Source organism: Marmota monax, unplaced genomic scaffold, assembly GCF_021218885.2.
Source record: "Marmota monax isolate L192 unplaced genomic scaffold, Marmota_monax_Labrador192_F-V1.1 WCK01_AAM20220418_F8-fsc00122, whole genome shotgun sequence".
Lineage (NCBI taxonomy): Eukaryota > Metazoa > Chordata > Mammalia > Rodentia > Sciuridae > Marmota > Marmota monax.
In genome coordinates this window covers 6413552-6422671 of record NW_026695223.1, presented here as the reverse complement: position 1 = coordinate 6422671, position 9120 = coordinate 6413552, and the positions used below count along the sequence as shown (strand labels likewise).

At 42.3% G+C, this 9120-nt stretch overlaps 1 long non-coding RNA gene across 1 annotated transcript; it reads right to left on the bottom strand.

The window, feature by feature from the left end:
- Positions 1-1488: 1488 nt before the first annotated feature.
- On the bottom strand, positions 1489-5359 carry LOC124086135 (uncharacterized). Its single transcript, XR_006849712.2, has 3 exons — positions 4822-5359; positions 2123-4533; positions 1489-2000 (listed from the first exon to the last, which is right to left on the bottom strand). It is a non-coding gene; the product is annotated as an uncharacterized LOC124086135 (long non-coding RNA).
- Between the last annotated feature and the right edge of the window lie 3761 nt (positions 5360-9120).

The window sequence follows — 9120 nt, the reverse complement described above, 5'->3', positions numbered from 1 at the left end:
TCCTTCAGAAAACAGTATCTTTGTAAGACTGTCCTTTAAATAATCCCCTTGGAGTTTTGGAAATTCCCATTCTCTGCATGTGTCCTGCTCAGGTGGGGCTCAAGGTTTGGTGTCTTTCTGGTGTTCTCTCCAGCTCTCCCTCAAGACCTCCAAGCAGCAAACTTTTCCTATCTTCCCAGCAGATTTTCTGATCTTTCCCTGCTCTCAGTGGTAGGACCACCCAAAGAAATTACAGAAAATTAAAAGACCAAAGTACACTACAGTTTACACTCCATGCCAGGAAGCTCTGCTTCACTTGTTACATGTGCATTTGAGTTGAATTTGCACTTGTCTTCCATTGGTTTTTAGAAATCGTTTCATTAAAGCAAATGATGGCAGATTCTTTTTGCATAGGTACCCAATATTTGCTGCAAGATGAGATTTAAAAAAAATATTTCCCAAAATAAGAAAAATTTGAAGTGGTACATTTTTCATGAACAGTAGTCGTGTGCCAGACTTTTTCTAAATTCTAGACCAATTTATCCAACACTTGCTTCCCACCATCTCTCAGATAGGCTGCGACATGACGTCCATGCAAACCTGCACAGGCACTGGGCAAAGAACAAGATGAGGATTTTGCCAGAAAGAATATCCAGCAGCATGACTGGATACAAAATCACAGCACCTCCATCCACACAAATCTGAGTTTGAATCCTTTCTTGCCACTCACACGTTCTTTTTGCTCTATTCGTTTAATGAGAAACAAAAATTAACTCCTGGAGGATATCTGTGCCCTGCAGTGACATGAATCTGCCCTGATGTGGATGTGGAGCTGGCACAGATGCACACTGCCGAGTCTCCAGGTCAGCTGGCTCCATCTTCACGGTTCTGGGTCCCCTCTGGGAAATTCAGCAGATTACTGTTTCTTTGACATTCCTGAGTCATCGATGACATTTTCTTTTTGAGGTGAACCATGAATTTGAGACCTTCCTCAGGGAGCTGCTGATACCAGAAAGCATTGTTGTGGCCTCTCACTGGGCTGACATCATGTCACCACTTGTCCCTTTCATCATTCCCTAAGCAGGCCCACTCTATTGATACTTGTCCAGAAGATGAAATCCTACTCATCCGTCATCCAAGTTTCACCTCAAATTTGCCTTCTCTCTGAAGCCCTTCCTGGTGTCATGGGGCAGAGGTGGCCATGTTTTTTCCTAGGCTCCACCTACACCCTTGATTTAAGCATAGTGTGATGACACTGGGACTCCAGTGTCTGTACCATATCTGTAGCGCTCTCCTGCTCTCTCTATAGATATATAGATAGATAGATAGATAGAGTCAGTCTCTCTATCAGGCTTTTCATGTGTCTGAAGGACTAGACAATTTCTGTCCATTTTACTTTCTAGTGTTCAGTAACAGAGATAAACCTTAGGCTGTACTATTATACTCTCTTTTGCCTTCTTGGTGGCTCTTGGATTCTCTCTTTCTCTTTCTCTCACTCTGTGTGTGTGTGTGTGTAAACACATGTTCTTTTAAAATCAACTTGGGGGCTGAGTGAAGTTCCTGCCCTCCCACAGAGTTCCCTGGTGGCAGTAGCTGCTTTGCTTTGGGTGCCTGGCTGTGGTGGAAGAGGGCAGGGCAGGGACTGGGGACAGAAGAGCCACCTGGTGGGGAAAGCAGGGCTTGGGGAACTTATCTGTACAGAGAAGAGGTGGCTGTGCCCCACTGTGCTAAGCTACTGGCACAGAGATAGAGGGAAGTGTGTTTCTTCTCAGCTGATGTCACGGAGAGGGGAAAGGAAGGCTTCTGCTCCCTGGAGGCACCATAGCCCTCAGCTAGGTCTCCTTCCTGGACATCCTTTTCCACTGTTGAGTAGTAGATCAGTCTCAACCCCAGCCCTGGGTCCTGCCGGTACCAATACATGGCATTATGACCCGAATTCTGTTCACACCCCAGGGTGACACCCTGTCCTTCCTTTCTGAACAGGAACTTTGGAGTTTGAGTGATGCCACCATCCATGAGTCCTGGGGATGAAAGAGAGAGAGACTGGAAACGCAGCCCAAGAGGAGCCTGAATCTGCTGTCCCAGGGAAAGCCTTGGAGGATGACCTTCCAGACAGGAATGGCCTCTGTAACCCAGGACTCACCTGCTCTGAGGAGACAAAGGACCACCCAGCAGAGCACATGGTTGCACATAGTGGGAGGGGTCTCCCTTAGCTCCAGGTACTTTTGGAAGAGAAAGGGCAAATGGAGCAGAGCTCTGGGGCTCCCCCTTGCTTAATTTGCCAAGCAGCTTATGAGGCAGATCCTGGAGAAACCCTATAGGGCGTCCCCATTTTGCAGATAGGGAAGCAGCAGAGTGCTGAGCCGCTTGCCCCGCCCAGAACTGCACAGAGCTGCTGAGGAGCTCTTCTCTGATTGCCTCTGGATTTTGCTTCCTTAATGATTGGACTCCTGCAGGAGCACTCTAGACCTCTTATAGAAGATTGTAGATTTCTTTTTTAGTGCCATCAGCTGTCTCAGGAAAGAGTGACTGCAGCCATCTGTGACCATGCAGTTTTAGAATATGGTTAGGGGACACCAAGTTCAATGCTCTGCTGTGCTAGCTAGGCTTTGGGTCCCAAAGCCCAGGTGGCCTGGGTGCCTCCTCTCACCACCCTCTCTCTGTCTTCTTGTGCTTCTGCATGCCCTTCCCATTCTCTGATTTTAAATGTCCCTCACTAAATTTTCATTTGCATTTATTCTCGCTTCCGCATATTTTATTTTTTTTCTTTCACTTTTTTCCTGAGTTCAATCAACTTTTCTCATTTCTGGCTGATGCCAGTTCTGTTCTTTGGTTTTGAACTTCTGGTAATAGGTGACTTCTCAGGGACACGCCTGCCCCTGGACTGTATCTAATTCTGTTGGAAGCACAACTTAGTTTCCTCCAAACTCAGGTTTGCTTGGGTTCGGGGGCCGAGGGGTGGCGGCAGAGGTGAGGGGTTTCCTCCCTCTGTGGATTTCACATTCCTTTGTTCATTTGTGTGTTATTGGGTTCCACTTTAGTGGCATCCTTTTCCTTCATTCTAGGAAAGTCTAGACAGCCTATTAAGTGTTGTCTGGGTTCCTGTGCCAATGTTGTCAAGTCCTCTTCATTTGTGATTCTTTTTGTTTTGCAGGACTCTGGTATTTCCCCCTTTTCCTTCCTCTTTTTTCTGTATCTGAAGACAGTGTGTCAGATTGACAAAGGGTCCATCTTTCTTCTTTGCTATTTTTCCTCCTCCTTCAGAAAACAGTATCTTTGTAAGACTGTCCTTTAAATAATCCCCCTGGTGTTTAGAAATTCCCATTCTCTGCATCTGTCCTGCTCAGGTGGGGCTCAAGGTTTGGTGTCTTTCTGGTGTTCTGGTCTCTCCCTCAAGCCCTCCAAGCAGCAAACTTTCCCTAGCTTCCTGATAGATATTCTGATTTTTCCCTGCTCCCAGTGGTAGGACCACCCAACTAAATTACAGAAAATCAAAAGACCTGGGCTGGGGATGTGGCTCGAATGGCAACGTGCTCGCCTGGCATGCGCGGGGCTCTGGGTTCGATCCTCAGCACCACATAAAAGTAAAATAATGATGTGTCCACTGAAAACTAAAAAATAAATATTAAAAATTTTCTCTCTCTCTAAAAACAAAACAAAACAATAAAACAAACAAACAAACAAAAAACCCCAAAAGACCAAAAGTGCAGGACACTACAGTTTACGCTCCATGCTAGGAAGCTCTGCTTCATTTGGTACATGGGCATTTAGGTTACTTTGCATTTGTCTGCCATTTGGTTTTTAGAAATCGCTTCATTAAAGCAAATGATAGCAGACTCTTTTTTTGTAGGATGCCCAATGTTTTCTGAGTGATAATTAAAAAATATTCATCATGATAAAATACATTTGAAATGTACATTTCTCATGAACAGGAGCTGTAGGCCAGAAATTTTTTCTAAATTCTAGACCAATTTATCCACTGTTGCTTTCCCCCATCTCTCAGATACCCTATGTCCTGGCGTCCATGCAAAGCTGCACAGGCACTGGGCAAAGAGCAAGATGAGGATTTTGCCAGAAAGAATATCCAGCAGCATGACAGTATATAAAATCACAGCATCTCCATCCACACAAATATGAGTTTGAATCCTGTCTCTGCCACTCACAACTTCTTTTTGCTCTGTTTGTTTAATGAGAAACAAAAATTAACTCCTGGAAGATGTTTGTGCCTGGCAGTGACATGAGTCTGCACTGATGTGGATGTGGAGCTGGCACAGATGTACACTGCCGAGTCTTCCAGGTCAGCTGGCTCCATCTTCAGGGTGCTGGGTCCCTCTCTGGGAAATTCAGCAGAATATCGTTTTCTTGGCATTCCTGAGTCATTGATGACGTTTTCTTTTTGGAGGTGAGACATGAATTTCAGACCTTCTTCAGGGAGCTGCTGATACCAGAAAACATTGTTGTGACCTTTCTCTGGGCTACATCTCAGAGCTGCCTCTTGTCCTCTCCTCCTGATCAGGTATCTTGGGTTCTGGGTGATGTCCGCAATTGTGAGACCTCAGAGGAGAAAAGGTAGTATGGGATAGAATTTTAGTGGCAGAAGAATGAGTGTCCTACAATCTACCAGTCAACAGTGAGCAAAAATGTCTTTGAAGTGTCCTCTATTCTCTTAAAAATTCACATGAACTTTGCTTTTTACTCCATAATTACTTTTTTTCCACAAATAAATATCAATACCTTCAGAAAATGTTTTGGCCAAGAGAAGTCCAGGTTATGTTTTTTGAGAAACAATTGCAGAGCCAGAGACAAAGCCCAATGATGCCGACCCATTAGCTCAGAACACACCTGTCCCCAGGAGCCAAGTGACCACACAGTAGAGGAGCCTGATGCCCATGGCAGACCTGAGCATGAAGGTGAGCCTGTAGCAGGCCAGGAAGGACCCAGTCTGAGGCAGTTCAGGGCGCCAGACCTCACAGCTGCTTTTCACCAGGCGGGGCTTCCTGTGGGTCCTTTAGCGTTTAGAACTAACCTTGTGGGTTGAAACAGTAGGTCTTTTGTTCTTAACTGTATACACAACCTAGCCTACCGTGTGTGTGAGGCTAGGGCAGCACTGAGCTTCAAGATGTGTACCTTCTTTATCATTCCACTATAGTCAAATCTGCAACATCTGAACGTGAATTTTCACTACTCGTTTGTTCAGGATTTTTTGTCTTTTGTTCCTTTATCTTCCTTTCTTTGGTTCAAATCACCTTTTCATTTTCTAGCTGTTGCTGAATAGAGGTTGAGATCTAGATTATTGTTGATATCTTTCTGTTGATGACTAAAGGTGATATCTAGGTACATACAGCAAGAGACAGGGAAATGGAGACCAACATTTTTTTTTTTGCTGGAAAGAAAACTGGCAACAGGAAATGCTGTGCTATTTTCTTGGCTTCTTTATTTTCTCTCCCATCTCACCTAAAAAATGGTTGCATACATTTTGAAGGAATTTTATGTATGGTTTATAATTCTTTTTTTTCATCTTTTGTTATTCCATTTGAAGTTTTGATGTAAGTAACCCACTAGGAAAACTCTATAGTTTTGCTCTGACCTCCTGTCCCCGACTATACATCCATCTATATTATTCTCTACAGACATGTATGGGATTCCTATGTTTGAAAAGTCTTCTTCCTTCTGTTGTCTGGCCTCCTTTTTTACCTTTGTAGCACTGAATAAAAATGACATGAATGTGTCCTTTGTTTCAGATGGAATGAAAGTAGAAAGAACAAGGCACCATCCCTTCCTATGTATAGGTTCCTTGAGGACAGAGGTGTAGAATTTGTACATCTAAGATCCTCCATGCTTACACCAATAAAAAAGATCATGCTCATTTTGATATCAAAATAACAATGGTTCGAGGCTTTATTTATATCAAGATCCTAAGTTCTCTTTCAAAGGGTCTCCATTGTTTTGGGGAGTGTTCAACAGGCTTCCCCACATGCACACCAATCAAAATGCAGCTGCTGTCATCCATGGTATCAGATCTGTTCTTCTGGAAATAACTACAAATCATCCATTGAAGGCACTGATGAAAATACCCAGCTTTAAACCCTTATGCCTGGCTATAAGGAACTTTCCCTGGATGTTTTTAATCCTGATAATCCCTGGGCTACTAGAGCATTGTTGGAATTTCCACCGAAGTGGGAGAAGTGAATGGTCTCCTCATTATCTCTGAGTTGCCCCTTGTCACTCTGAGCTTAAAGCAGCTCCTCTTGAGTGTAGAATCTCACCAACTAGCTTGTGAATGGCCCCATCAGCTGCAGGATAGCAGCCTTCCATAGCAAAGGGCTCCAACCTGATCCAAGGGGTTTCATAGAAACAGATGCTTTACCATCCATTTTGCTCTCTTCTGTTCACTGTGGCAAGATGCAGACTGAACTCCCCCCTCAAGACTTAGCTTCAACCAGACATAAGAATGAGTACCATTTGATGCAAACAGTAAATCATGGAAGAAAGGAGCTCAAAAACAGGGGCTTTGAAATTCTCTTAGGAATGGTGGTGATGGTATGCTCTTTGTTGAACACAAGAGTATTCCAAATCAGCAGCTCAGAAGGCTGTGAGACCCTTGATACCGGGCATATAAGTGCCTTTGGCACTTGGAACTTTCCTGGTAAAGCTTGCAATTCAGATCTCCAAACTTAGCTCTTTTAATGAAAAAAGCATCTCCCTCATGAGCACACAAAGTACTTTCTGATGCCAAAAGACTCAAAACCCCTAATTTTCTTCTTCTTTCCTTCTTATTTAAAGCTCTGGCAATATATCCCCTCCTTTCAATTAAGGAAACACCTTTAAGAGTGAAGTTATTGGCCAAAGACAGGTGGGTAATAAAAGTTATTTTGTGAAATACAGAGTTTAGTTCAGGAGATACACAAGATATAAAATACCATTTAATATAACTTATCTGTCTTCAAAGAAGTAAATTCTTTTTTTTTCCTTTTTTTTTTTTTTTTTTTTGGTACTGGGGATTGAACTCAGGGGCACTCAAACAGTGAGTCACACTCCAAACTCTATTTTGTAGATCCTGTAGAGACAGGATCTTAGCACCTCCCAATTGCTGAGGCTGGCTTTAACTCCGAATCCTCCTGCCTCAGCCTCCTTGAGCCACTGGGATTAAAACATTTGGTAAAACACGTTTGGATTTTTTTCTTTGTCCTTTCTTTGGAGGCAGCTTTATTGAGGTAAAGTGGGCATATAGATAAATTGTATGTAACTAGACAGTCAGCATTTCCACCACCTCTGTGTTTCTTTGTGTCATGTCCTAACCCCTCCTTCACACCCCTGCCCATCTCTATTCCATCCCAAAATAATTAATAATATGCTTTGTTTCTATAGAGATTTGTTTGCATTGTCTAGGTTTCACATATATAAAATGAATAGAAAAATATAGTGTCTTAGATCATGCTGCCATAAAATACCACAGACTGGCTTCAACAACAGAAATTTGTTTTCTCAGTCTGGCAGTTGAAAGTGTGAATTTAGGGTGCAAACGTGGTCAGGTTTTAGTGAGGAATCTTCCTAACTTGCAGATAATGACTTCTCAGTGCCCTCACATGGCAAGGAGAGATAAGAGACGAGGAGCTGTCTGTCATCTTTTCTTATAAGATCCCATCTTGAGGGCCCCACCTGGGTGACCTCATCTAAGCCTAATTATCTCCCAAAGAACCCCCATATCCAAAGAGCAGCACATTGAGGGTGGGAGCTTTAACATATGAGTTTGCAGAATCATATGTTCATATGATTAAACATCAGGTACACTATGCACATGTACATTGCCAAGGTGTACATCAACAATCCAATCCACATCATGTACAGTATTTACTCATTTTTGTCTGATTTCTTCCATCACTGTAATTATTTTGAGATTCATCTATAGTATGTGCACCTGTGGTTGTGTAATACTTGAGGTCAACTAAGGAGTGCATTTACTCAGTTTATATTTTAGAAAATTGGCAAGTTTGCCAACAATACTGATACACATTACCAAGTGGAGAACACATATTCCTTTTCACAAGGCTACCTTGAAAAATATTCTTTATGATATTAGATGTAGATATTTGACTCTTTTTAGGTTGAGGTGCCAGATCTTACTTTAAAAAATTGATATAGAATTCATATATCACAAAATTCACCCCTTGAAAGTATCTGATTCAGTGGTTATTAAAAGTCTATTCACAAACTTGTGCAACCCTCACCACTGTCTAATTCCAGCACCATTTCATTGTTCCCAAAAGAAATTCCATATCATTAGAATTTGCTCCATGTTCACTCCTCCCCATAGTCCAAGGTGGCCATAAGTCACTTTTCTATATCTAAAGATTTGCCTGTTTTGGACATTGCACATAAATAGAATCATGCAATATGTGCCCTTTGGGTCAGGCTTCTGTTACTTTTTTTTTTAAAGAGAGAGAGAGAGAGAGAGGGAGAGAGAGAGAGAGAGAGAGAGAGAGAGAGAGAGAGAGAGAGAGAGAGAGAGAGAGAGAATTTTTTAATATTTATTTTTTAGTTTTCAGTGGACACAACATCTTTATTTTATTCTTATGTGGTGCTGAGGATCGAACCCAGTGCCCCATGCATGCCAGGTAAGCACGCTACCTCTTGAGCCACATCCCCAGCCCAAGCTTCTGTCACTTAGTGTATTTCTTCAAGGTTCATCCATGATGCAGCTTCTATTAGTGCTTCATTCCTTTTCATGACCAAGTTCATTTTGTGGATACACTATGAGTGGATTTCAACTGATGAATATTTCCATTTTTGGCTAAAATTAATAGTGCTGTTCTGAACAGCTGTGTGAAATTTTTTTGTGGGGTCACATACTTTTGATTGTCTTGGGTATATGCTAGGAGTGAACTAGCTGGTTATGTGGTAATCCTCTATGCTACGCTGAGTAATTACCAAACTGTTTTGCACAATGGCTATAACATTTTGCATTCCCACAAGCAATACCTGATGGTCTCAATTTCTGCTCATCTGTGCCTATGCTTGTTACTGTCTTTTTAAAAATTATAGCCTAGTGGTTGTGAAATGGTGTTTCATTGTGCTTTGGATTTACATTTCTTTACTGAGTAATAAATAAAACAATGCTAAGCATTGTTTTATGTAGTCATT